At 45.0% G+C, this 26479-nt stretch overlaps 1 long non-coding RNA gene across 14 annotated transcripts in view; it reads right to left on the bottom strand.

Annotated features, from left to right (window-relative positions):
• Window positions 1-8989: 8989 nt before the first annotated feature.
• The window catches only part of LOC142475477 (uncharacterized), a 62416-nt gene continuing 44926 nt past the window's right edge, over window positions 8990-26479 (bottom strand). For 5 of the 14 annotated variants that reach the window (XR_012790948.1, XR_012790950.1, XR_012790949.1 and 2 more), the window contains exons 28-35: window positions 24269-24388; window positions 23153-23248; window positions 21599-21710; window positions 17508-17627; window positions 16424-16521; window positions 14748-14858; window positions 11326-11435; window positions 8992-9954 (exon numbers count right to left, since the gene is read on the bottom strand). This is a non-coding gene — a long non-coding RNA (uncharacterized LOC142475477). Of the gene's footprint in view, window positions 9955-11325; window positions 11436-14747; window positions 14859-16423; window positions 16522-17507; window positions 17628-21598; window positions 21711-23152; window positions 23249-24268; window positions 24389-26479 lie in introns of all 14 variants that reach the window. The other 9 variants (XR_012790957.1, XR_012790956.1, XR_012790945.1 and 6 more) reach the window with 7 other exon arrangements.

Genomic DNA, 26479 nt, shown 5'->3' on the forward strand with positions numbered 1-26479 from the left:
TCTTCTCTGATTGGTTAGTACCCAAATGAGTCACATACCTAAATTTTCATATTCCCCTATAACCCTGGGCCAAACAAAAATAGAAAAATAATCCTAACTTTCAACCCTAACTTTCAACCCTAACTTTCAACCCTAACTTTCAACCCTAACTCTTCTCTGATTGGTTAGTACCCAAATGAGTCACATACCTAAATTTTCGTATTCCCCTATAACCCTGGGCCAAACAAAAATAGAAAAATAATCCTAAGTGTCAACCCTAACTTTCAACCCTAACTTTCAACCCTAACTTTCAACCCTAACTTTCAACCCTAACTCTTCTCTGATTGGTTAGTACCCAAATGAGTCACATACCTAAATTTTCGTATTCCCCTATAACCCTGGGCCAAACAAAAATAGAAAAATAATCCTAAGTGTCAACCCTAACTTTCAACCCTAACTTTCAACCCTAACTTTCAACCCTAACTTTCAACCCTAACTCTTCTCTGATTGGTTAGTACCCAAATGAGTCACATACCTAAATTTTCGTATTCCCCTATAACCCTGGGCCAAACAAAAATAGAAAAATAATCCTAAGTGTCAACCCTAACTTTCAACCCTAACTTTCAACCCTAACTTTCAACCCTAACTCTTCTCTGATTGGTTAGTACCCAAATGAGTCACATACCTAAATTTTCGTATTCCCCTATAACCCTGGGCCAAACAAAAATAGAAAAATAATCCTAAGTGTCAACCCTAACTTTCAACCCTAACTTTCAACCCTAACTTTCAACCCTAACTTTCAACCCTAACTCTTCTCTGATTGGTTAGTACCCAAATGAGTCACATACCTAAATTTTCGTATTCCCCTATAACCCTGGGCCAAACAAAAATAGAAAAATAATCCTAACTTTCAACCCTAACTTTCAACCCTAACTTTCAACCCTAACTTTCAACCCTAACTTTCAACCCTAACTCTTCTCTGATTGGTTAGTACCCAAATGAGTCACATACCTAAATTTTCGTATTCCCCTATAACCCTGGGCCAAACAAAAATAGAAAAATAATCCTAAGTGTCAACCCTAACTTTCAACCCTAACTTTCAACCCTAACTCTTCTCTGATTGGTTAGTACCCAAATGAGTCACATACCTAAATTTTCGTATTCCCCTATAACCCTGGGCCAAACAAAAATAGAAAAATAATCCTAAGTGTCAACCCTAACTTTCAACCCTAACTTTCAACCCTAACTTTCAACCCTAACTTTCAACCCTAACTCTTCTCTGATTGGTTAGTACCCAAATGAGTCACATACCTAAATTTTCGTATTCCCCTATAACCCTGGGCCAAACAAAAATAGAAAAATAATCCTAAGTGTCAACCCTAACTTTCAACCCTAACTTTCAACCCTAACTTTCAACCCTAACTTTCAACCCTAACTTTCAACCCGAACTCTTCTCTGATTGGTTAGTACCCAAATGAGTCACATACCTAAATTTTCGTATTCCCCTATAACCCTGGGCCAAACAAAAATAGAAAAATAATCCTAAGTGTCAACCCCAACTTTCAACCCTAACTTTCAACCCTAACTTTCAACCCTAACTTTCAACCCTAACTCTTCTCTGATTGGTTAGTACCCAAATGAGTCACATACCTAAATTTTCGTATTCCCCTATAACCCTGGGCCAAACAAAAATAGAAAAATAATCCTAAGTGTCAACCCTAACTTTCAACCCTAACTTTCAACCCTAACTTTCAACCCTAACTTTCAACCCTAACTTTCAACCCTAACTCTTCTCTGATTGGTTAGTACCCAAATGAGTCACATACCTAAATTTTCGTATTCCCCTATAACCCTGGGCCAAACAAAAATAGAAAAATAATCCTAAGTGTCAACCCTAACTTTCAACCCTAACTTTCAACCCTAACTTTCAACCCTAACTTTCAACCCTAACTCTTCTCTGATTGGTTAGTACCCAAATGAGTCACATACCTAAATTTTCGTATTCCCCTATAACCCTGGGCCAAACAAAAATAGAAAAATAATCCTAAGTGTCAACCCTAACTTTCAACCCTAACTTTCAACCCTAACTTTCAACCCTAACTCTTCTCTGATTGGTTAGTACCCAACTGAGTCACATACCTAAATTTTCGTATTCCCCTATAACCCTAACCCTAACCCTAACCCTAACGTTTATCTCTATGGCAATGAACAGACCCGCTTATTGCCCCCCGGTCCGACCCCCCAGAGATGGACTCCAACTGGACAAGCACAGTCTCACCAAGTATGTGGAGGGCACTGATCGGATTGACATGTTTCTAAGGAACTTTGAAACGCAGTGCCGGCGGTACGGGGTGCTTCCCCAGCATAGGGTTGCACGCCTGGACCCGCTACTCTCCAGCTTGGCTAAACAGACTTTGATGGCGCTTACAGAGGAGTTTGCTGATGACTATGACCACCTGAAAGAACTTTTGCTGTTTCAGCATGGTTTTACCCCTGAAGCTTACCGGGGTAAGTTCCGGCTGGAGGAGAGGCACCCTCAGGAGACCTATGTCACTTATGTGACCCGCATGGCTTTGTATGGTTTACACTGGGTGGAGGGCTCTGAGGCCAAGACTTACCAACGCCTGCTGGACCTCATCTTTCAGGAGCAGCTCATGCAGCAGTGCCCGCCGGCGGTGAGGGCTTTTGTGTATGATAAAAAGCCCAAGACCTACACCGAGGCGGCGAGGATGGCAGATGACTATGTGGTCAGCCGGTCCCAGATGACCGCCAAGGTACCAGCCAAAGCGGTAACCCCACCGGCGCCGGCCAAGAAAGCTGTGAGTACCCCCCAGTGGACCCAAAAGCCGCCTGCGGGCAGCGGGTCACAGAAGGCGGGAGAGCTCCGGCATGAGCGCCGGTGCTACAATTGCAACAGCACTGGTCACATCAGACCAGATTGCCCGGAACCCCTGCGTTCCAACGGACCCTATCGAGGGCAACGCACCCCAGCTGCAAAGCCGGTAGCCCGCGTGCGGGTGGCTTCCACCAAAGAACCAGGACCGGTCATGGAAACAACTCCCAGCGAGACGTCCCATGTCACCCCTACCCCGGTTTCTTCAGTGCCTACAGCCAGGAGCGGAGGACATCACAGCGCAGACCTGCAGCAGACGGACGGCAGGAGCAAGCATCTCACCCCGGTCACAGTCGGTGACCGGCAAGCAGTTGGCTTACTTGATTCAGGAGCTGCAGTGACCCTGGTCCGACCTGATATGGTCCGGCCAGAGGAATTGATCCCAGGCCCTGGGATACAGATCACTGTGGCTGACGGAGAGCCACGTTTCCTGCAGGTGGCCCGCATTTTTTTGGATTGGGGGGTGGGCAAGAGTGTGCGGGAGGTGGGGGTTTTACCAGGTTTGGATGCTGAAATTCTTTTGGGCAATGACCTGGGACCGATGACCTGCACCTACGACCGTGTGCCCCAGCCCGCTGCAGTGGCGGCGGTTACCCGGAGCCAGACCGCGGCAATGTCGGCGGTGGCCACCCCAGTCCCCCAGCCTTTGGGACCAACGTTAGCGGAGGGCACAGAGGAGCCCAGGGAGGTAAGCCAGGATCAGTTGCAACCACAGGCTGACTTACTGTTCCCCCTTACCGTGTCCCCTTCCCCTGACAATGACATGACTGGGGGGGGGCAGATTTAGGAGCCCAGTTTAGGGAGGCAGTGAAGGCAGACCCTACCCTGGCCGGCGTGAGACTTCGGGCGTCCGAATCTCAGGCAGGGGAGGGCACTGAGCGCTGCCTATGGCATAAGGGACTCCTATACAGAGAAGAAGGGAACCCGAGAATAGAGAAGGGATTGACCGGTAAGCGACAGCTAGTAGTACCCCAGGGGTACCGACAGCAATTGTTATGGGTAGCTCACTCTATTCCGTTAGCGGGACATCAGGGGGTCACCAGAACGCGAGCCCGGTTATTGCAGCGTTATTTCTGGCCGGGGGCATCCAGGGATGCGGCTGATTTCTGCCGCTCCTGTGATGCCTGCCAGCGAGTAGGTAAGGCGGGCGACCGTGTGAAGGCACCCCTGAGACCCCTACCGATAATAGGGGAACCCTTCCAGAAGGTAGCGATGGACCTGATAGGACCCCTCATGATTCCTAGCAGGTCAGGGAAGTGCTACATCCTCACGGTGGTGGATTTTGCCACCCGGTACCCTGAGGCGGTAGCGCTGGGCACCATAAGTGCCAAGACAGTGGCAGCAGCTTTGCTGAACATTTTTGCTAGGGTAGGTTTCCCTAGTGAGATCCTAACTGATCAGGGGTCGCAGTTCATGAGTGAACTGTTACATTGTCTCTGGGATGCCTGCGGTGTACAGCACCAGCGCACTACCCCTTACCATCCCCAAACAAACAGATTATGTGAGAGGTTTAATGGTACCCTGAAGCAGATGCTTCGGACCTTTATAGAGGCGGAGGGGAAAGACTGGGAGATTCACCTGCAGCACTTGCTGTTTGCATACTGAGAGGTACCGCAAGAATCTACAGGCTTCTCCCCCTTCGAGCTACTATATGGCCGCAGGGTACGTGGACCTCTGGACCTCTTCCGTGAGGGATGGGAGGGGAAGACTACTGCTACTGATGCTTCAGTGATCCAGTATGTAGTAGATCTCAGAGACCGGTTAGAGATGCTTATGGGGGTGGCCCAGGACCACCTCAGGGCTGCTCAGACCAAGCAGAAGCAATGGTATGACCAGCAGGCCGTAGCAGAGAATTCATCCCAGGACAGCAGGTGCTTGTTCTCAAACCCACTCGGGAGAACAAGCTGATGGCTGCCTGGTCGGGACCGTACCCGGTTATCCGAAAGGTGAATGAGTGCAACTATGTTGTACAGGTAGCGCCTGAGAGGCACAAGACATATCACATTAATATGTTAAAGGAATACAGAGCACCGAGTATGGGAGCAGTAATGGCCATTTGTAGCCCACTGCTGGAGGATCCGGCGAGCAATGCTCTGCCTGATCTCCTAGGGGAGGCAAAGCAAGGAAACACTGTTGAGCAGGTAGAGATCGGGGCACAGTTGAGTGCTAGGCAGAAGGGAGAAGCCAGGGACATGCTAGCTCAGTATAGCGCCCTCTTCACTGACATGCCAGGGACCACACATCTCACCAAACACCCAGTACACACAGGGGACCTGCAGCCTCTGCATAAGCACGCTTATAGAGTGTCAGCAGAGGTCAAGACAAGTATGGAGAGAGAGATTGAGGAGATGCTGACCCTAGGGGTAATTACTCCGTCCCAGAGCCCTTGGGCAAGTCCAGTAGTCCTAGTGCCTAAGAAGGACAAAACCACCCGGTTTTGTGTGGACTACCGGTTGCTCAACGCTGGGACGGTGTCAGATGCTTACCCCATGCCCCGCATGGATGAGTTACTAGATGAACTCGCGGGGGCAAAGTATCTGACCACCATGGATCTGAGCAAAGGCTACTGGCAGATTCCCCTGACCCTGGAGGCTAGGGAGAAGTCAGCATTCTTCACTCCAAGTGGCCTCTATGAGTTTTTGGTGATGCCATTTGGGATGAAGAATGCCCCGGCTACCTTCCAACGCCTGGTCAATAGGTTACTGGAAGGGATGCAGAGCTATGCCAGGGCTTACTTAGATGACATTGCTGTCTTTAGTAATTCCTGGGAATCCCACATAGGACATGTAGCTGCGGTGCTGGATAGAATCAGGGAGGCTGGGCTTACCTTAAAACCCACTAAGTGTATGGTAGGTATGGCAGAAGTCCTGTACTTAGGGCACAGGGTGGGTGGAGGGCATTTCAAGCCAGAGCCAGCCAAGGTAGAAGCCATAGTTCAGTGGCCTGTTCCAAAAACCAAGAAACAGGTCATGGCCTTTTTGGGCACCGCAGGGTACTACAGGAAATTTGTCCCACAGTACAGCGCCGTGGCCAAACCCCTGACTGATCTGACTAAGAAGCAACTGCCTGTGCTTATTACCTGGTCTCCTGCTGTGAAACTGCTTTCCAGGCACTGAAAGCTGCGCTTGCTGAGGCCCCCATCCTGGCTGCCCCAGATTATACCAAGCATTTTCTTATTCAGACTGATGCCTCAGACTTTGGTGTGGGGGCTGTGTTGAGCCAGGTGGGGGACGACGGCAAAGAGCACCCTGTGGTGTATCTCAGTCGCAAACTGCTCCCCAGGGAGGTGGCATATGCCACCATTGAAAAGGAGTGCTTGGCCATTGTGTGGGCACTCAAAAAGCTCCAGCCCTATGTCTATGGGAGGGCTTTCACGGTCATTACCGACCACAATCCCCTGAGCTGGCTACAGAGGGTATCAGGGGAAAATGCCAAACTGCTGAGATGGAGCTTGGCTTTGCAAGAATTTGAATTCACCATTCAGCACAAAAAGGGTAGTGAAAACAGCAATGCTGATGGACTTTCACGCCAGGACTATCCCTCTGAGACTGAATTCATTAATGGTGCCAGCAGTGCCCCACTCCCCGTCAGGGCCAGTGGGCCACAGGACACGCATTAAGAAGGGGAGGTGTAGAGGGAGAGAGGGGGTGGCCCGGTATTAAAGGGGTTGCACCCCATTTGGCCACCCCTGACCGCACCAGGGAGACAAGGGGTTAACTGGGCTGAGGTCCAGAAATGTGATGTAACCCTTGTTATGACATGTAAATGTATTTTCCCCTGTTCCATTGTAATGTCTGGTTACTCAGTGTTTGCATCACACACACACTAGAATCCATCCGGGAGCACAAGGGTTAATAATTCTTTAATGATTATAGCTCTTTGTGTAAGTTTCCCGCCTTTTCGGGCACCATTTTGCAGGTCCCCATTGGCCGCCATTAGGGCTCAATGCATTTCAATAGGAATTTGTGCTGTTTTCGTCCTGTTTCCTGTAGTGACCAGCAGGTGGCGTCCGAGAGGGAGAGCGGCGGTTTCCCATTGAAAGTCAATGGGCTCATTGACTTCAATGGAGATGCCTCGAGGTAACCTAGTTGGCTGCCGTCCAGACCGCAAACCGCAAAGCGGATACAATGTCCTTCAAAAGAGCTAAAATCACTGGGTCAAGTTCAACGTCAATTAGCGGGGAAATAAACTGTTTTAGGGCACCTAGGGATAAAATTCTTTTTGCCCCTAGTTCCTAAGCGTCCCCCCACTCGACCACCACCGGGTCCCCGAATCCTGGACCCCCGATAAGGGTCGAACCAGATAGAGCGGGTCGCGCCATAGGCTTTGCCGGCGGCGGCAGAAACGGCTCAGAAAAATGACTAAGTGAGAAATGCTGAATTTTAGGAATCCATATCTCCGGTTCCGGAGGGTTCAGCGGATCAGGGTTTGGGGTATCTGTAGCCACTGCTCCGGCATCGCTGCAGAACCATCCTTGACCCGCTTGGACCAACCCGACGGAGTATGGACCCCCTTGAAGTTCGGGACTTTTCCCATAAACTTCAATGGCAGAAAACCCCCATTGACTTCAATGGCGGCGATTTACCATTGAAAGTCTATGGCGGAGCTGCCCGTTGTTTTCAATGGGGATTTAGTGAAAAGCTGAGATTTCTTTTTCAATGGAGATTTTTGTATTAAAATGATTTAATGTGCATTGGTGTAACTCCGGTTTCTTAGGTCGTAGCAAGTCGCTTTTTGGACCATATGGTGTCCCAGTTCTGGCAATGCGAACTGGGAAGTTTGGACCTGCTAAACCTAACGGAACCGGATATTTTAATACGTTTATGTTTTATGCTTAATAGTGTATCTTAAGGTATGGACAAAGACCCAGAAGAGATTCTTTTGGGCCATAAGGTAGCAGATGGCCCTGGGGACGCCGCTATGTCTAGGATTTAAGTGCTGTTCAAAGAGTTTTATCACCCTCACTGTTTATCCGAAGCCCAAACCAGGGCAGGTCTTAAGTGTTCCAGTTAACACCTTTCAACAAAGGTTTTCCTGCCAGAACTCCAAATGGTAGACTGTCTGGCATTCCTGACGTAAATGTGGGGCTTCAGAAATGAGACCCCCAGAGTTCTACTGCGCATGTGCCAACTAGCAGGGGGGCATGGGTCAGAATGCTTTCCCACGTTAGTGAGTGGCTGGAGGTAATTGTAAACCAATCCCCTGTGCTTAAGGTTAAGAATAGAAGGAGAATGGTTTATAAACTGCTGTCCACCCATATATCCTTTGTCTTCGTTTGCTGATATGGTTACCTGATATCACCTGAATGATTTCCTCACTGCTGAAAGAAATGCTACATCATACTTCTCATTCCCCAACCCTTAAGTAAGTGTACTTCTTGTTCGTTACTGTATTATCTGTTGTGTTCACCTATATTCTAAGGAATAAATACAATTTATTATATCTTAAGCCTCGTTCAGTTCAAACCCAATTATTTTTGTGTAATATTAATAAGCCTGTGGAAGCTATCGTCACAAGGAGGTATTATAGTGTGTATTGTGGGGAGAATTAGTGTGTGTGTTGTTTGGGAGTGATATTCGGGAGGATTGTGTGTGCAGAAGGAAGAATGAGTGAGGGGGGAGTAAGGGAGCAGGATTGAATGAGAGGGGGTCATTGAGTGATAGCGGGGAGGGGAGGGAAGAGTGAGGAGAGTGGGTGTAGGAGGGAGCAGTGCAAGAGACCGTCGGGGGCAGAATACATGGTGAGAAGGGAGGCTGCCTAGAAGCATAAAAATCTACTTCACCACTGTTCTGTACTCTCTTCAATACTCTGTGTTACAGATCTCTCTGGCAAGAAATGGGGTCCAATGGCAAAGACTGCTCTAAATAAGATAGTATAAATGAACACAGAGAGAAATTCCAAAGAGTAACCCAAGAAAATACAAGTGAAATCTAATCGTAAGGTAATTAGTCCCATTAAGTGAAATACATAAAGGAATAGTCCATAAAAAAGCACAAAGGAAAAAAATAGGAGTACTTTATTGTGATGTTACATTTCAGAGAATATAAAATTATAGGAAAACAATTCCACTTTGTTCAGAAAACCAGAAAGTCTTGGTCCCAGGTGGACTGAATTTTTATTGCAAATAAGTTCCTTAATACACAAGTAAAGAATATAGTTACTTATTCTATTCTCTACTGTAAGACGTGCCACATTGCCCAATATTTGGGTACAGTGCCCAGATTGTGACCATGCACTACAGAGGTGAGATTCCCCCAACTCCAATTTGCTACACACTCCAAGAGAGATTATTGTGATCAGAGGTGGAATGAGAGGGGTGAGAAGGGTCGCTGCCCAGGGAGTAGCCTGACAGGGGGTACAGAAATCTCTTTTGGTGCATATATTGCGGAGCTGCATTGATTGACTTGTCAATCAGCTCTGCTGCCTATCCCATTGACATCATGATCCGGCACTGTGATCAGCTGCAGCGCTGACCCAGGTGTGTTAGTGCAGCACTTTACAGGGAGGGAACAGAGGTTGTGGATGACAGATGCTGGGGATAGGCCATGAGTACGGGCCAGAGTAAGGTGGAGACTTTCTGTACTCTGCATACAGGACACTGCATGCATGTCTGTGTGTGTGTGTGTGTGTGTGTGTGTGTGTATTCCAAGTGTCAGTGTGCATAAGTAAGTGTGCTCTGTAAGTATGCCTGTGTGGCAGGTATAGGGGGGTGGTTCAGCTGGAGGAACTTATCCAGGCACAAAAGCACATAGATGCCCCAGATTATACCACCCCAAATGCTGATAATATCCTGCTGCACTTTACAGAAGATGATGCAGATGTCAGTGGGTGGTGGGTTCATTAAATCCATCCATCATATCATAGCCACACTGTGCATATGATGTACTGAATCAATCACAGGAAGACATCTCCATGGTAGGGGTAGAAGTTAACAGAATATGTCCAGCACTGTGGTGTGTAGCCCATAAATAATAATTGTGCACATTACAGAACATACTTGCAACTGCAAGATCATTTTGCTGCTTGTAGTGTTTGCTCTTGTCCTGTGCAGTGTTGTCGTAGATCCGTCTCTTCAGTGTTCACTGCAATAAAAGTAAGACATTGCATTAATATTACAGAAGTTTGGGAGCTGAAATCCCACTATGCTGCAGACATTTTCCCTTTGCATAAGATTCTTGTGATTATATCTCAATGATGATCAATAACAACTACATCATAACACAGCCGCTCAATACAAAATATGTATTTGCTATCAATGGTCATGGAGGCCAAACGTCACACAATGTACAGATATACTGCTGCGGCCGAGTTTATTCGAGCATTTGCCCGTTCTTCGCCGCAGCAGTAACCTGGCGCGCGCCGGAGGGTGCCGGGCGCACGCCGAAGCAGCGGAGGAGCGCCCTCCGATCGGGGCTTTCTCCCTTCCGCTGCCGGGTCCGTCGGGTCCCCCGGAACCCCCTGCCGCTGTCCCCCACATCGCGGGACACCAGTGCTCCCTCGGGGAGCCCTGGACGCGCGTGCAGGGGGCGCAGGCACCCGATGACGCGTGACCGTGCATCGGTGATGCGCGGCACGCTGAGGGAGTGCGGCTAGCACGCCGGGGCATCCCCCGGCTTGCGGTGCTAGCCGTGCTTCAATAAAACGTGTCGGTAGTGTAGCAAGGATTATTTCTTCCTCTGGTGCATTATGATGGGATGTGTTGTAAGATTCTGCATTATTAGCATCACTGAATCTTTTGGAAACTGAGTAATATTCTATGTTTTAATGCAATATTATGGATGATCAGCCGGTAAAATAAAGCTTACTGTATCTGTAGCCATGCTCTACCCATGATGTGCTGAATCAATGACTGCAGAGTGATTCAGAGTGGTAAACATGACTGGAACTCATCTCTGAATAGAGGACAGAACAGCAGTGCAGAGTAGGAGGTGAATGTATCTCAAATGGAAGACTTAGTAGCTGTGTGGGGAGTAGACAGTACAGACTGATCAAATAAATAGTTAAAGGAGTATCTTCAACATTACTTGGCTTTGTTATCAACATTGAAGTTTCTCTTGTTTTTTCTGTTCTTTAAATCACTACTACTGATGCCATGTGTAACCTGTACTGAGAGATATACTCTACTGGCCTAGATGAAACCATATGATGCAAACAGGATTCATCCCACTCCAGATTCATATGATTGCACCACTTCAACCTTTAATAAAACACATAGAACTACAGCAGTGCGCTACTGCACATGTTCTTGTTATGAATGGTAGTAGATGTGGTCCTTGGGTCAATACTTCATACAGCAGCCACACTCTACTCATGATGTATTGAATCAACAAAAACCTGCATGGTACAGATCACAGGAAGGGTAGAGTAGAGGGGAATATGTCCAATGCGAAACCCTTAGCAGCTGGATTGTGTGGAGTCAACAAAACGACAAATACTAAATGAGAAATATACACATTGCTTATATGTCTCTGTGTAGTCATTTTCCTCCTCTTCAACTGTCTTTCAAAATTTCTCTTCTGACAGAAAAGAAACACATGGCTTCAATATTCACTGTTCTTCCCTCCTGAAATAAAAGTTAAGCATTGCATGGTTATGATCATACATACAATGAACCTTGCGCCAAACCATGTGATCCAAAGTAAATCCACCTCCCTCCCATAGCTGTGTTCCTTCTAGAGCTTCTACCACACAAGTCATTAATGTTCGTGAAACTGTACTGCAGTCACAGTCTGCACACAAAGTACTGAATCAATTACATCACACTGAAAAGGCAGTCTACATGATGCAATAGTTAACCATAATAACTCTGTCATGCAAATGACAGGAAAACCTATATGTATATCATTAGGGGAGAGGGGAAAAATAATTAAAAAATAAGTGCGACAAATAAAAACAGATTATAGGAAAGTAAATCCTTGCCCTGGGAACTTTACAATCTAATAGAAATGTTAGAAGACTTAAAGAGAGGCAGCAGTTGGGGGAAGAAGTGCAGTAGATGACAATGCTTGTCCTTAATGGTGGGTACAATTAGTAGAAAGCACATCTTGGGAACAATAGTTGTTAGCAGTGACTGTGGGTGTGGGACAGTAGCCACGAGTCAAAGTTTTTTAAATGCTTGATTTAAGTCGTGAATTTTAAGATTGGTCTTACATGTGGGTGGAAGAGGTTATGTTGGCATATACTGAGTGTGAGGAAGTTTCACATGTACGGTGCAGTGATGGAAAATGGTTTCAGGCAAGTGAGAGAACAGTAGAGGTGAAAGAAGTTTACAGGAGACAGTTATGGTTATAGTGCAAGAGACAAGCAAGGGCATAACGAGAGATCAAAGATGATATGCAAGAAGGAGCAGATTAATGGAGAGCCTTAACAAAAAGGTAAGGAGGAGAACTTTGTAGGTGATACAAAAACTTGATGGGATGCCAGGACAGGGATTTAAGGAGATGAGCAGAGACTGTTGTGGGAGAAAGTGAGATAATTCAAGCAGCAGAGTTTTGCATAGGAGAAAGTTGTGAAGCATGGAGGCCTGTTAGTAGTATGTTAAAATAACCTATAGGATAACAGTATACATTGGAGTTTTAGCAGTAGGTTGAGAGGGGAAAGGGAAGATCTTGGCAATATTACAGAGAAAGAGGCAACACATTTTACCCATAGCCGTGCATGTGAATGGAGATGGAATTGAAGAGCCAAATGTTACTCCTATGCAACATGTTTGATGACAAGATAGATGGTAGTACTGTTTACTGTGATGGAGAAAGGGGATAATATGAGCCCAGTGTTAGACATTAAGTTTAAGGCAGTGGAGTGCCATCCATGAGCATATAGCCAGGAGACAACCCAAGAGTAGGGACTGGATTGCAGGAGTGAGAACAGGGGTGGATAGATTTGTGTGTGTATCATCCGCATAGAGATTATATCTAAGGCCAAAAGCATTGATGAAGTCACCAAATGATAGTATGTAGAGAGAAAGAGAGATCTCAGAACAGAGCCCTGATGTATACCCACAGACAGATCAATAGAAGACGAAGACATGTTAGCAACAGAGATGGAGAATGTGTGACAGGAAAGTTATGATGAAAACCAGGATAGAACTTTGTTACTGATACCAAGAGAGAGTTTAGAATATGAAGGAGGAGAGTGATTGAGAGCATCAAACGCAGCCGATAGATCAAGTAGGATTAGTAGGGAAAAACCTTGGGAATTAGCTTTAAGCACAGTCTGTAGAACGTGCTGTACGAAAGGCAGGTTGTAAAGGATCCAGGAGGGCATGTGATTTAAGAATGTTGACACTAGCAATTAGAAGGCAAACAGCATGAGGGATACAGAGCGGTAGTTAGTAAGGCACATAGGGTGTAGTTTGTTTCTGACAAAAGGGTGACCGCTACAGGCTTAAAGTAAGAGGGCAAAAATCCAGAGAATAGGGAGAAATTGAAGATGTGGGTGAGAGTGGGGACTAAGAGATGCAGTAAGGTGTGAGGGGATACGATCTAGAGGGCATGTGGTAGAGGGAGAATAGAAGATGATTAGCTTCCAGCTCTGTAAGAGAAGAAAAGGAGTCAAGTGCAGAAGGAGATTTGGGTAGAAGGAGAGAAGGGGGAAGGGACAGAAGGAATCTCCTTTTGGGTGGCATCCACCTTGCCTCTGAAGTAGTCAAATGCTTGAGGAGAAGTGAAGGAAGGATGGCAAGTGGGAGGAGAAGGTCAGTGGAGGGAGTCAAATACAGAGAAAAAAAACAGCGTAAATTAAATTTGAGTGTTGATGAGTGTGGAAAAAAGTAGTGTATTTAGCCCTAGAGAGCAGCTTTATACAGGACAGGAGACATTTTTACTGTAGAAAAATCAAACAAAGTGTGAGATTTCCTCCGTAGGTATTAAGAACAGCGAGTGGAAGTGTGATGAGTGTGTTTGGGAATTTAGCCAAAGGTGTGGGTTAGAGGGATGAGTGTGTCAGAGCCTATAGGGGGCATATAGATAGGAGGATAGCATTGTAAGAGTTAATAAGATTGTTAGTTTAAGCAGAAAGAAAGAGAGAGAAGAGAGAAGAGAGGTTAGAGTAGATGTCAGAGGAGAGTTTAATTAAGCAGAGGCAAATCAGTGGGACAGGTAAGATGCGGTGAGGGGAATGACTGATTGTGACTGATGAGAGCAGAAGAGGTTATGTACAACTAGAGCCTTGTTAGTAAGAGTGGACATTCCAGAGGGCACAGGAGAAGGGAAGAGAAAAGTAAGGAAAGGAATGTGGATTACATTAGATAGGTTAACACTCTTAGTAGGGAGGCCTGATGTGTATATGAGCCGGTCCAAGATTATAAGAGATATCCCCCAACATCAGCGAGCATAGAAGGAGACACAGAGATAGGTGTAGAGAGAGACAGAGATAGGGATATGTAGAGAGAGAAGGGCGTCAAGAGAATGAGACAGATAGGCGTAGAGAGAGGAGACATAGAGAGAGGGGGCTTTGAGAGGGGGGCGTAGAGAATGAGGGAAGGTGGAAGAGAATAGGATGTGCAGGAGTGCATTTCATTGAGCAGTGCAGAAATAGCTGCAATAGAGGTCTGTACAAATGGTGCTTTGTGTAGACACATGCAAAGGTAGGGGAAGGAAAGTGTATAGAACATGTGGATAAAAGCAGGAGTGTGGAAGTTAGAGAAATTAGAAAAGTTTTACAGAGGAGTGAGGAAACAGTAAACAGAAAGAACAAGAGAGAGGTTACATTGGGATGACGTGCTGTGGTAGAGAGAAATGCTAGGAGAGAGCCTCCAGATATTAGAGGACATGAATTGAGAGAGCAAATGTATAAATCAAAACCGGAGGGGGAGGTATAGCACGAAAGCTTGCACAGCAGTTGATGAAGATTATAGTCTTAAAGTTGCGTGTACCTGTCAGGGCACTCAAGAAGGTCAATGCTCACAAGTGCAGAGTTCATGAAGAAATGCTGAATCCAGTTCCCCTCCAATTTAATTTTAATATAACTTTTTCATTCTTCATTACTGCAAAAAGCAAACAAAACAAAACCACATTGCATTACTATTTTCAAAATGGATTGAATGACATATTCAACAGTAACTGTGTGATGCCAATATTGCCTTCTCACTCGTAGGCCAGTACGGTCAGGTACCCAGTACTGATAAAACAATAAGTGCCCGTACTAAGTACCAATATGAATTATAAGGAAATGTAAAATCTCCAGGTCTCTCTCCATCTCTGCAACAGATATATGGATAAGCCCATATTAAGGCATCACGTGACCGGAGCCGTCACTGACTGGGTATACGCAAAGATGCAGGGAGATGCAAAGAAAGGGAGGGAGAGAGACAGGGAGAAGATGGGAAACGGAGGGAGGCACGGATGGCAGGCCTCTCTCTTTCACTGGTGCATGCAAGGAGCTGGTCCCAACATCCACAAAGTGTGTGTGTATTATTGGTTGTGTTTTATGGCGGTAGGAGGATAGTGTGTATATTGTGTGTGTGTGGGAGTATTATATTGTGTGTAGGGTATTATAGTGTGTATATTATGTTGAGGTGCAGAGGAGAGTGTTAGATTGGGTATCTTGTGTTAGGGGGTATTGTGTATATTGTGTTTAAGACTATAATATTATTGGGGAGATTATTATTGAGGAGGTATTAAAGTGTGTATTGTGGGGAGTATTAGTGTATGTATTATTTGTGGGTGACAGATGCTGTGGGTAGGCCAAGAGTACGGGCCAGACTAAGGTGGAGACTTTCTGTACTCTGCATACAGGACTCTACATGTACTGCAGAGGTGAAATTCCCCCAACTCCAATTTGCTACACTCTCCAAGAGAGAATATTGTGATCAGAGGTGGAAGATGAGCAGGGTCACTGCCCAGGGAGTAGCCTGTCAGGGGGCATGGAAATCTCTTTTGGTGCGTATGTTGCCACGTGGCATTGATTGACCGGTCAATTAGCACTGCTTCCTATCACAGTGACATGATCCGGTGCTGTGATCGGTTGCAGCGCTGACCAAGGTGTGTTAGTGCAGCAATTTACAGGGAGGGAACAGAGGTTGTGGGTGACAGATGCTGGGGGTAGGCCAAGAGTACGGGCCAGAGCAAGGTGGAGATATTCTGTACTCTGCATGCCCATCCTGCATGCCCAGGACTCTGCATGCATGCCAGTGGCTGTGGGGTGTGTGTGTGTAGGTATGCCAAGTGTCAGTGTGCATAAGTAAGTGTGCTGTGTGTGTAAGTAAGTTTGCCTGTGTGCAGGAGGTGTAGGGGCGTGGGGGGCGGGGGGCGGTTCAGCTGGAGGACTTTACCCAGCACAAAAGCACATAGATGCCTCTGATTATATCACCCCAAATGCTGATAATATCCTGCTGTAGATGCACTTTACAGAAGATGATACAGATGTCATCAGTGTTTGGTGGGTTCATTAAATCAATCCATCATATAATAGCCACACTGTGCATATGATGTACTGAATCAGTAACACCAATCACAGGAAGACATCTCCATGGTAGGGGTAGTGTTGAAGTTAACAAAATATGTCCAGCACTGTGGTGTGGAGCCCATACATAATAATTGTGCACATTACCAGAACAACATATTGTCAACTGCATGATCATTTTGCTGCTTGTAGTGTATACTCTTGTCCTGTGCAGTGTTGTAGTAGATCCGTCTCTTCGGTGTTCACTGCAATAAAAGTAAGACATTGCATTAATATTACAGAAGTTTGGGGGCTGAAATCCCACTATGCTAATGACAGTTTCCCTTTGCATAAGATTCTTGTGATTATATCTCAATGATGATCAATAACAACTACATCATAACACAGCTGCTCTATACAGAATATGTATTTGCCATCAATGGTCATGGAGGCAATATGTCACACAATGTACATATATAGCAAGGATTATTTCTTCCTCTGGTGTATTATGATGGGAGGGTGAGATTCTGCATTATCAGCATCAGTAAATCTGTAGGAAACTGAGTGATATTCTATTTTTTAATGCAATATTAGGGTAAAATAAAGCTTGCTGTATCTATAGCCATGCTCTACCCATGATGTGCTGAATCAATGACTGCAGAGCGATTTAGAGTGGTAAACATGACTTGAACTCATCTCTGAATAGAGGGTAGCACAGTAGTGCAGAGTAGAAGGTGAATGTATCTCAAATGGAAACCCTTAGCAGCTGTGTGGGGAGTAGACAGTACAGACTGACCAAGTAAATAGTAAAAAGTAGTAACTTCAACATTACTTGGTTTTGTTCTCCACTCCTGTTTTTCTGTTCTTTAAATCACTAATACTGATGCCATATGTAACCTGTACTGAGAGTTATATACTCTACTGGCCTAGATCAAATTAAATGATGCAAACAGGATCCCTCCCACTCAAGATTCATATGATTGCACCACCTCAACCTTTCATAGCAATAACATAGAACTGCAGCAGTGCGCTACTGCACATGTTCTTGTTATGAATGGTAGTAGATGTGGTCCTTGGGTCAGTACTTCATACTGTAGCCACACTCTATTCATGATGTATTGAATCAACAAAAATCTGCATGGTACAGATCACAGGAAGGGGTGGAGTAGAGGTGAATATGTCCAATGCGAAACCCTTAGCAGCCGGATTTTTTGGAGTCAATAAAACGACAAATACTAAATGAGAAATATACACATTGCTTATCTGTCTCTGTGTAGTCATTTTCCTCCTCTTCAACTGTCCTTCAATTTTCTATTTTGCAAGAAAATGAACACATGGCTTCAATATTCACTTCTGTTCTGCAGTCTTTCCTCTTGAAATAAAAAAGTTAAGCATTGCATTATTATTATTATAATTATTATTGACGATACATACAATGAATCTTGCTCCAAACCATGTGATACAAAGCAAATCCACCTCCCTCCCACAGCTGTGCTCCTTCTAGAGCTTCTACCACACAAGTTATTCATGTCAGTGAAACTGTACTGCAGTCCCGGTCTGCACACAATCTACTGAATCAATGACATCACACTGTGTCACACAATGTCATGCTAACGACAGGAAACAATCTTTGTATATATCTTTGTATATATAATAATAATAATAATAATAATAATAAAAAAAATAAGACAGGACAGACACTCCTACATTGCAATCAATAGAAAATAACTGGGACAGGCACTTCAAGGATGCATACGGTCCCGGATAAACTGTAGCTACCTATACACGTGTGCCTTGTCTCTAGACTCTGCAAATATCTCTATTTATATACCACCCATTGTGTACTCAGCGCTTTACAAGAGAGACCAAAAAGTACAGGAAATTATTATACAATAAGTTCAACAAACAAAAACAGACAATAGGAAAGTAAATCCCTGTCCTGGGTAGTTTACAATCTAAGAGAAATGTAAGGAGACTTACAGAGAGACAACAGGTGGGGGAACAAGTGCAGTAGATGACAATGCTTGTCCTTAATGGTGGGTACTTGTAGTATAAAGCACTTCTTGGGAACAATAGTTAGTGACTGAATGAGTGACAGTAGCAACGAGTAAAAGCTATTGAAATGCTTCATTTAAGTTGTGAATTTTAAGGTTGATCTTAAATGTGGGTGGAAGAGGGTATGTTGGCATATACTGAGTGTGTGTGAGTTTCACAGGTAAATTGATGGGAAAGGGTTTCAGGCAAGAGAGCGAGTGCGCAGTAGAGGTGTAAGAAGTATAATGGAGACAGTTATTAGTAGAGCTTAGGAGACGAGGAAGGGCATAACGAGACCAAAGATGATATGTAGGAAGGAGCAGATGAATAGAGAATAGTGTTGGACTGGGTCCTCAACTATAAAAAAATGGGTAACGGGTACCCGGCCAAAATGAAAGGTTCTACCCGGTCGGGTACACGGTTTGGCACTTACCTTCCGGGTGGCGGTGACATCTAGGATCAGCAGCAGTCCTGTGACGGTGGCAGCATCTGTGGTGTCTTCAGCCGGCGGGGGAGCTGCAGGCTCACAGACACAGCTTACCTGCTTCGGTGCTGTGGAAGTGATTCCTGCAGCTCCCCCCGCCAGGTGAAGACACCTCTGATGCTGCCAACATCAGAGGACTGCTGCTGCTGATCCTAGATGTCTTAGGAAAGGTAAGTATAAAAGATTATTTCCAGCTGCCCTGACATTACCCGACGCCGGGTATTACCCGGCCAAGTCCACTTCTCAGTGGCCGGTTTCGAGTAATGTCCGGGTAGCTGGAAATGTGTTGGGTAACGCCGGGTACTCGGTACACCACTAATAGAGAACCTTAACAAAAAGGTAAGGAGGAGAACTTTGTAGGTGATCTGAAACTTGATGGGAAGCAAGGAGAGGGATTTAAGGAGGAGGAGGAGATGAGCAGATACTGTTGTGGGAGAAAGGGAAATTATTCAAGCAGCAGAGTTTTGGATAGATTGCAAATGAGAAAGTTGTGAAGCAGGGAGCCCTGTTAGCAGTATGTTAACCCATACGATAAGGGCATGCATTGGCGTTTTAGCAGTAGATTGACAGAGAAAAGGGCAAATCTTGGAAATATTACAGAGAAAGAATCGACAAACTTTAGCCAGTGTCGTGAATGAAGATGGAAAGGGAAGAGTCAAATGTTACTCCTAGGCAATGTGCTTTCATGACAGGATGATGGTAGTACTGTTTACTGCGATGGAGAAAGGTGATATTAGGCCAGATTTAGGGGAAAATATGAGGAGCTCAGTTTTAGACATTAGGTTTAAGGCAGAAGAGTGTCATCCATGGAGGATATAGCCAGGAGGCGACCCGAAACTAGGAACTAAATTGCAGGAGTGACGGTAGGGTGGATAGGTGTGTGTATCATCTGCATAGAGATGATATCAAGGGCCAAAATAGTTGATAAGGTCAACTAGTGATAGTATGTAGTGAGAGAGGTCCCAGAACAGAGTCCTGAGGTATACCAACAGACAAAACAACAGGAGACAAAGACACGTTAGCAACAGAGATGGAGAATGTGTGATGGAGAAGTATGATGAAAACCAGGATATAAGTTTGCTGCGGATACGAAGAAAGAGTTTAGAATATGAATGAGAAGAGTGATTGACAGTATCAAAAGCAGAAGAGAGATCAAGCAGGATTAGTAAGTAAAATGGACCTTGGGAATTTTCTTTATGTACATAATTGGTTACATTGGGAAAGGCAGATTGTGAAGGGCCCAGAGGAGCATGTGATTTAAGAATGTTGATCAAACGGGAGATCACAAGACGTTCTAGCAATTAGGAGGCAAATGGTAGGACGGATACAGGGCGATAGTTAGAAATTCACACAAGGTCAAGGTTATTTTTGAGAATAGGGGTGACCACTGCATGCTTAAAAGGAAGAGTTGAAAGAGCCAAAGGATATGGAGGAATTGAAGATGTGGGTGAGAGTGAGAATATAGGATTGAGAGGGCATGTGGTAGAGGGAGAAGAGAAGATCAGGTTCCAGCTTTGTGACAGGAGAAAAGGAGTCAAGAGTGCAATGAGATCTAGATAGAAAAAGAGAGAGGGGGAAGGGAGAGAACGAATCTACTTGTGGATGGCATCCACCTTGCCTCAAGTGAGCAAAGGCTTGAGGAGAAATAAAGGATGGATGTTAAGTGGGAGGAGAAAGTCAGTGGTGGGACTCAAATACATAGAAGACAGTGTGAATGAAATTGGAGTGTTGATGAGTGAGGAAAAAGTAGTGTTTGACCTTAAAAAAAGGAGCAGAGTTTTACAGAACAGGACAAAGGTTTAGTGTAGAAAATCAGACTGTGAGATTTCCTCCATAGGTGTTAAGAGCAGCAGTGTGATGTGATGAAGTGTGATGAGAGCGTGCTTGTGAATTAAACCAATGCATGGGTTAGGCTGCGTCTATAGTAAGCACGCAACAGAAGGCAAAGTTAGCGCATGCCTGTCGCTCCAGCAATCCCTGCACTGAGGTCCGAGGCGACGGGGAGGCCCTGCATCGCTCGCACGCACTGTGGACGACCAAGCGTGTGCCCATGATAATCACGGCCTTAGAGGGATGAGTGTGTCAGAGCCTAGAAGGGGCATATAGATGATGGAGGAGGAGGGAGGAGGAGATGATAGCATTGTAAGAGTTAACAAGATAGTTACACTGGCGACACACTTTATTCGAGCTCGGCTAGTCCCACGAATTCGGGTATACCCGGGTGTATTGAGGTTTGTGACTGTTTTCTGCCCGAGTGCATTGAGGTATTTTCCAAGCAGGGATTGAAGCATTTTATTCCCTCTGGCTGCAATACTGCACAGTATATAAATATATAATGCATTACAATTCAGGAATTTATGCCATCTGGTAGACACGCGAAGCATTGCAGCCTATTAAATCCTAATCATTATCATTTAACAGATCAGCCGCCCGTCAGCCAGGCATGAACCCAGGCTGGGAAGGCAAATGCAACGGGGCTTGTCAGAGGTGAGGAGTGGCGCATTCCAGGTATCTGCCAGGTACATACCGGGTATTTGCTCGAATAAAGTGTGTCGGTGCAGTAGTTTAAGCAGAAAGTGAGGAGAGGTTAGAGATAAGGGTAGATGTCAGAGGAGAGAGTTCAATTAAGCTGAGGTATCGAGTAGGACAGGGGTGAGGGGAATGAGAAGTGGTGGACATTCCAGAGGGCACGTGAGAAGGGAAGAGTAAAGTGAGACAAGGAATGTGGATTACATTAGATGGGTTAATACGCTTAGCAGGGAGGTGGAGAGAGAGGCAAGAGGCAGAGGGTGGTGTAGGGGTAGAGGAAGAGATGTTGCATGTACCTTGTCAGAACATTAAAGAACGTCAATTCACACTGGTGCAGAGTTGATGATGAAATGCTGAATCCAGTTCACGTCCAATTCAATTTTAACAGAACTTTTTCATTCTTCATTACTGCAAAAAAAAAAGTAAAAAACAATGCATTACTATTTTCAAAATGGATTGAATTCCCCCAACAATGACTATGTGTTACCAATATATCCCTCTCAGTCCCACTGCAGCACATACTGTACCAGTGTGAAAGTAGGAAGGTACACAGTACCGGTAAAACAATACGTGCCGGTACTATGCACCATATGAATTATAAGGGGATGTAAATCTCCCAGTCTCTCTCCATATCCGCAACAGAGCGGGCTCCGGTCAGTGGCATGGATGCCCATATATGGGTATGCTCATATTTGGGCATCCCATGTCACTGACCGGAGCCGGCTCTGAGTATAGGGATATATGCGGAGACGCAGAGGTGCAAGGAAATGGGAGGAGGCACGGTGAGAAACAGGGAGAGACCACAGGAAGATAGAGGGCAACAACTTCCACAAGGTACTTGTATGGGTATAATTGTTTGTATTTTGTGCAGAGGGGGTAATTTCAGATAAAATACAATTCTCCACCCTCTACGAAACAATTCCACTTTGTTCAGTAAGCCAGAAAGTCTTGGTCCCATGTGGACTGAATTTAATGCAAATAAGGTCCTTAATACACAAGTAAAGAATAAAGTTACTTATTCTCTACTGTAAGAAGTGCCACATTGCCCACTATTTGGGTCCTGTGCCCAGATTGTGACCATGCATGGCAGAGGTGAGATTCCCCCAACTCCAATTTGCTACACTCTCCAAGAGAGATAATTGTGATCAGAGGTGGAACTAGGGGAGGGTGTGAGCAGGGTCACTGCCCAGGGAGTAACCTGACTGGGGGCACGGAAATCTCATTTAGTGCATATGTTGCGGCACTGCATTGATTGACCGGTCAATCTGCACTGCTGCCTGTCACAGTGACATCCTGATCGGGCACTGTGATCAGCTATAGCACTGACCCAGGTGAGATAGTTCAGCACTTTACAAGGAGGGAACAGATGTTGTGGGTGACAGATGCTGGAGGTAGGCCAAGACTGTTGGCCAGAGTAACGTGGAGACTTACTGCACTCTGCATGCCCATCCTCTCCCTGACATCAGGGGAAGGAAGTGGCCCTGGGGTGTGTGTAGGTATGCCAGATGTCAGTGTATGCATAAGTAAGTATGCCTGTGTAGTGGGAGGTGTAGGGGCGTTAAGCTGGAGGACTTAAAACAGGCACAAAAGCACATAGATACCTCTGATTATACCGCACCAAATGCTGATAATATCATGCTGTAGCTGCACTTTACAGAAGATGATGCAGATGTCATCATTGGTTGGTGGGTTCATTAAATCAATCCATCATATCATAACCACACTGTGCATATGATGTACTGAATCAGTAACACCAGGAAGACATCTCCATGTTAGGAGTAGAGTTGAAGTTAACAGAATATGTCCAGCACTGTGGTGTGCAGCCCATAAATAATAATTGTGCACATTACCAGAACAACATACTGTCAACTGCAAGATCATTTTGCTGCTTGTAGCGTATGCTCATCCTGTACAGTGTTGTAGTAGATCCGTCTCTTCAGTGTTCACTGCAACAAAAGTAAGACATTGCATTAATATTACAGACGTTTGGGGTCTGAAATCTCACTTCGCTGCGGACAATTTCCCTTTGCATAAGATTCTTGTGATTATGTCAATGATGATCAATAACTGCATCATAACACAGCCGCTCTATACAGAAGATGTACTTGCTCTCATCGGTCATTGAGGTAATACGTCACACAATGTACAGATATAGCAAGGATTATTTCTCCCACTTGTGCATTATGGCATTATGATGGGAAATGTTGTGAGATTCTGCATTATCAGCATCACTGAATCTTTTGGAAATTAAGTGATATTCTATGTTTTAATGCAATATTATGGGTGATCAGCCGGTAAAATAATAATAGCTTGCTGTATCTGTAGCCATGCTCTACCCATGATGTGCTGAACCAATGACTGCAGAGAGATTCAGAGTGCTAAACATGACTGGAACGCATCTCTGAATAATGGGCAGCAAAGCAGTGCAGAATAGGAGGTGAAAGTATTTAAAATGGAAGATCCTTAGCAGCTGTGTGGAGAGTAGACAGTACAGACTGACCAAGTAAATGGTAAAAGGAGTAACTTCAACATTACTTGGCTTTGTTCTCCACATTGAAGCTTTCCTCCTCTTTAAATCACTAATACTGATGCCATGTGTAACCTGTACTGAGAGTTATATAATCTACTGGCCTAGATGAAACCATATGATGCAAACAGGATCCATCCCACTCCAGATTCATAGAATTGAACCACCTCAACCTTTCATAACAATCACATAGAACTGCAGCTGTGCGCTACTGCACATGTTCTTGTTATGAATGGTAGTAGATGTGGTCCTTGGGTCTTTACTTCATACTGTAGCCACACTCTACTCATGATGTATTGAATCAACGAAAACTTGCATGGTTCAGATCACAGGAAGGGGTAGAGTAGAGATGAAAATATTCAATGTGAAACCCGTTGCAGCCGGATTGTGTGGAGTCAATAAAACGACAAATACTAAATGGTAAATGAGAAATATACACATTGCTTATCTGTCTCTGTGTAGTAATTTTCCTTCTCTTCAACTGTCCTTCAAATTTTCTCTTTTGCAAGAAAAGGAACACATGGCTTCAATATTCACTTCTGTTCTGCAGTCATCCCTCCTGAAATAAAAGTTAAGCATTGCATTGTTATTATGATAATACATACAATAAACCTTGCTCCAAACCATTTGATGCAAAGCAAATCCACCTCCCACCCACAGCTGTGCTCCTTCTAGAGCATGCATGTCAAACTCCAGTCCTCGAGGGTCCCAAACAGGCCAGGTTTTCAGTAGGGATATCCTGAAAACCTGGCCTGTTTGCTGCCCTCGAGGACTGGAGTTTGACATCCTTGTTCTTGAGCTTCTACCACGCAAGTCATCCATGTGAGTGACACTGTACTGCAGTCCTGGTCTGCACACAATCTACTGAATCAATGACATCACACTGTAAAGGCAATCTACAAGATGTATTAGTTGTCCACACTTCCGAAATGTTACTTTTATGTCCAAATCACTTATTCCCATGACCTGATATTTGTATTTGTTATTTATAGGATTGTCACAAAGAGTTGATGAGGTCACCAAATGATAGTATGTAGAGAGAAAGAGAGATCTCAGAACAGAGCCCTGATGTATACCCACAGACAGATCAATAGAAGACGAAGACATGTTAGCAACAGAGATGGAGAATGTGTGACAGGAAAGTTATGATGAAAACCAGGATAGAACTGTGTTACGGATACCAAGAGAGAGTTTAGAATATGAAGGAGGAGAGTGATTGAGAGCATCAAACGCAGCAGATAGATCAAGTAGGATTAGTAGGGAAAAGTGACCTTGGGAATTTGCTTTAAGCACAGTCTGTAGAACGAGCTGTACGAAAGGCAGGTTGTAAAGGATCCAGGAGGGAATGTGATTTAAGAATGTTGACATTCTAGCAATTAGGAGACAAACAGCAGGAGGGATACAGGGCGGTAGTTAGTAAGGCACATAGGGTGTAGGTTGTTTCTGAGAAAAGGGTGACCACTACAGGCTTAAAGTAAGAGGGTAAAGAGCCAGAGAATAGGGAGGAATTGAAGATGTGGGTGAGAGTGGGGACTAAGAGATGCAGTAAGGTGTGAGGGGATACGATCTAGAGGGCATGTGGTAGAGGGAGAAGAGAAGATGATTAGCTTCCAGCTCTGTAAGAGAAGAAAAGGAGTCAAATGCAGAAGGAGAATTAGGTAGAAGGAGAGAAGGGGGAAGGGACAGAAGGAATCTCCTTGTGGGTGGCATCCACCTTGCCTCTGAAGTAGTCAAATGCTTGAGGAGAAGTGAAGGAAGGATGGCAAGTGTGAGGAGAAGGTTAGTGGAGGGAGTCAAATACAGGGAAAAAAAGACAGCGTAAATTAAATTTGAGTGTTGATGAATGTGAAAAAAAAGTAGTGTGGTTTGGCCCCAGAGAGCAGCTTTATACAGGACTGGAGACATTTTTACTGTAGAAAAATCAAATATCAATTGTGTGATTTCCTTCATAGGCATTAAGAACAGCGAGTGGAAGTGTGATGAACATGTTTGGGAATTAGCCAAGGGTGTGGGCTAGAGGGACAAGTGTGTCAGAGCCTAGAGGGGGCATATAGATAGGAGGATAGCATTGTAAGAGTTAATAAGATTGTTAGTTTAAGCGGAAAGAGAGAGAGAGCAGAGAGGTTAGAGTAGATGTCAGAGGAGAGTTTAATTAAGCAGAGGCAAATCAGTGGGACAGGTAAGATGGGGTGAGGGGAATGACTGATTGTGAATGATGAGAGCAGAAGAGGTCATGTACAACTAGAGCCTTGTTAGTCAGAGAACGGACATTCCAGATGGCATAGGAGAAGGGAAGAGAAAAGTAAGGAAAGGAATGTGGATTACATTAGATAGGTTAACACTCTTAGCAGGGAGGCCCGATGTGTATATGAGCAGGTTCAAGATTATAAGAGATATCCCACACATCAGCAAACATAGAAGGAGACACAGAGATAGGTGTAGAGAGAGACAGAGATAGCTCTATGTAGAGAGAGAGGGACGTAGAGAGAATGAGACAGATAGGCGCAGAGAGAGGGGGCGCAGAGAGAGGAGGCGCCAAAAGAGGGGGCGCAGAGAGAGGGGGCACAGAGAATAGGATATTAAAGAGTGCTTTTCATTGAGCAGTGCAGAAATAGCTGCAATAGAGGTCTGTACAAATGGTGCAGTGTGT

Source organism: Ascaphus truei, unplaced genomic scaffold, assembly GCF_040206685.1.
Source record: "Ascaphus truei isolate aAscTru1 unplaced genomic scaffold, aAscTru1.hap1 HAP1_SCAFFOLD_1240, whole genome shotgun sequence".
Classification (NCBI taxonomy): domain Eukaryota; kingdom Metazoa; phylum Chordata; class Amphibia; order Anura; family Ascaphidae; genus Ascaphus; species Ascaphus truei.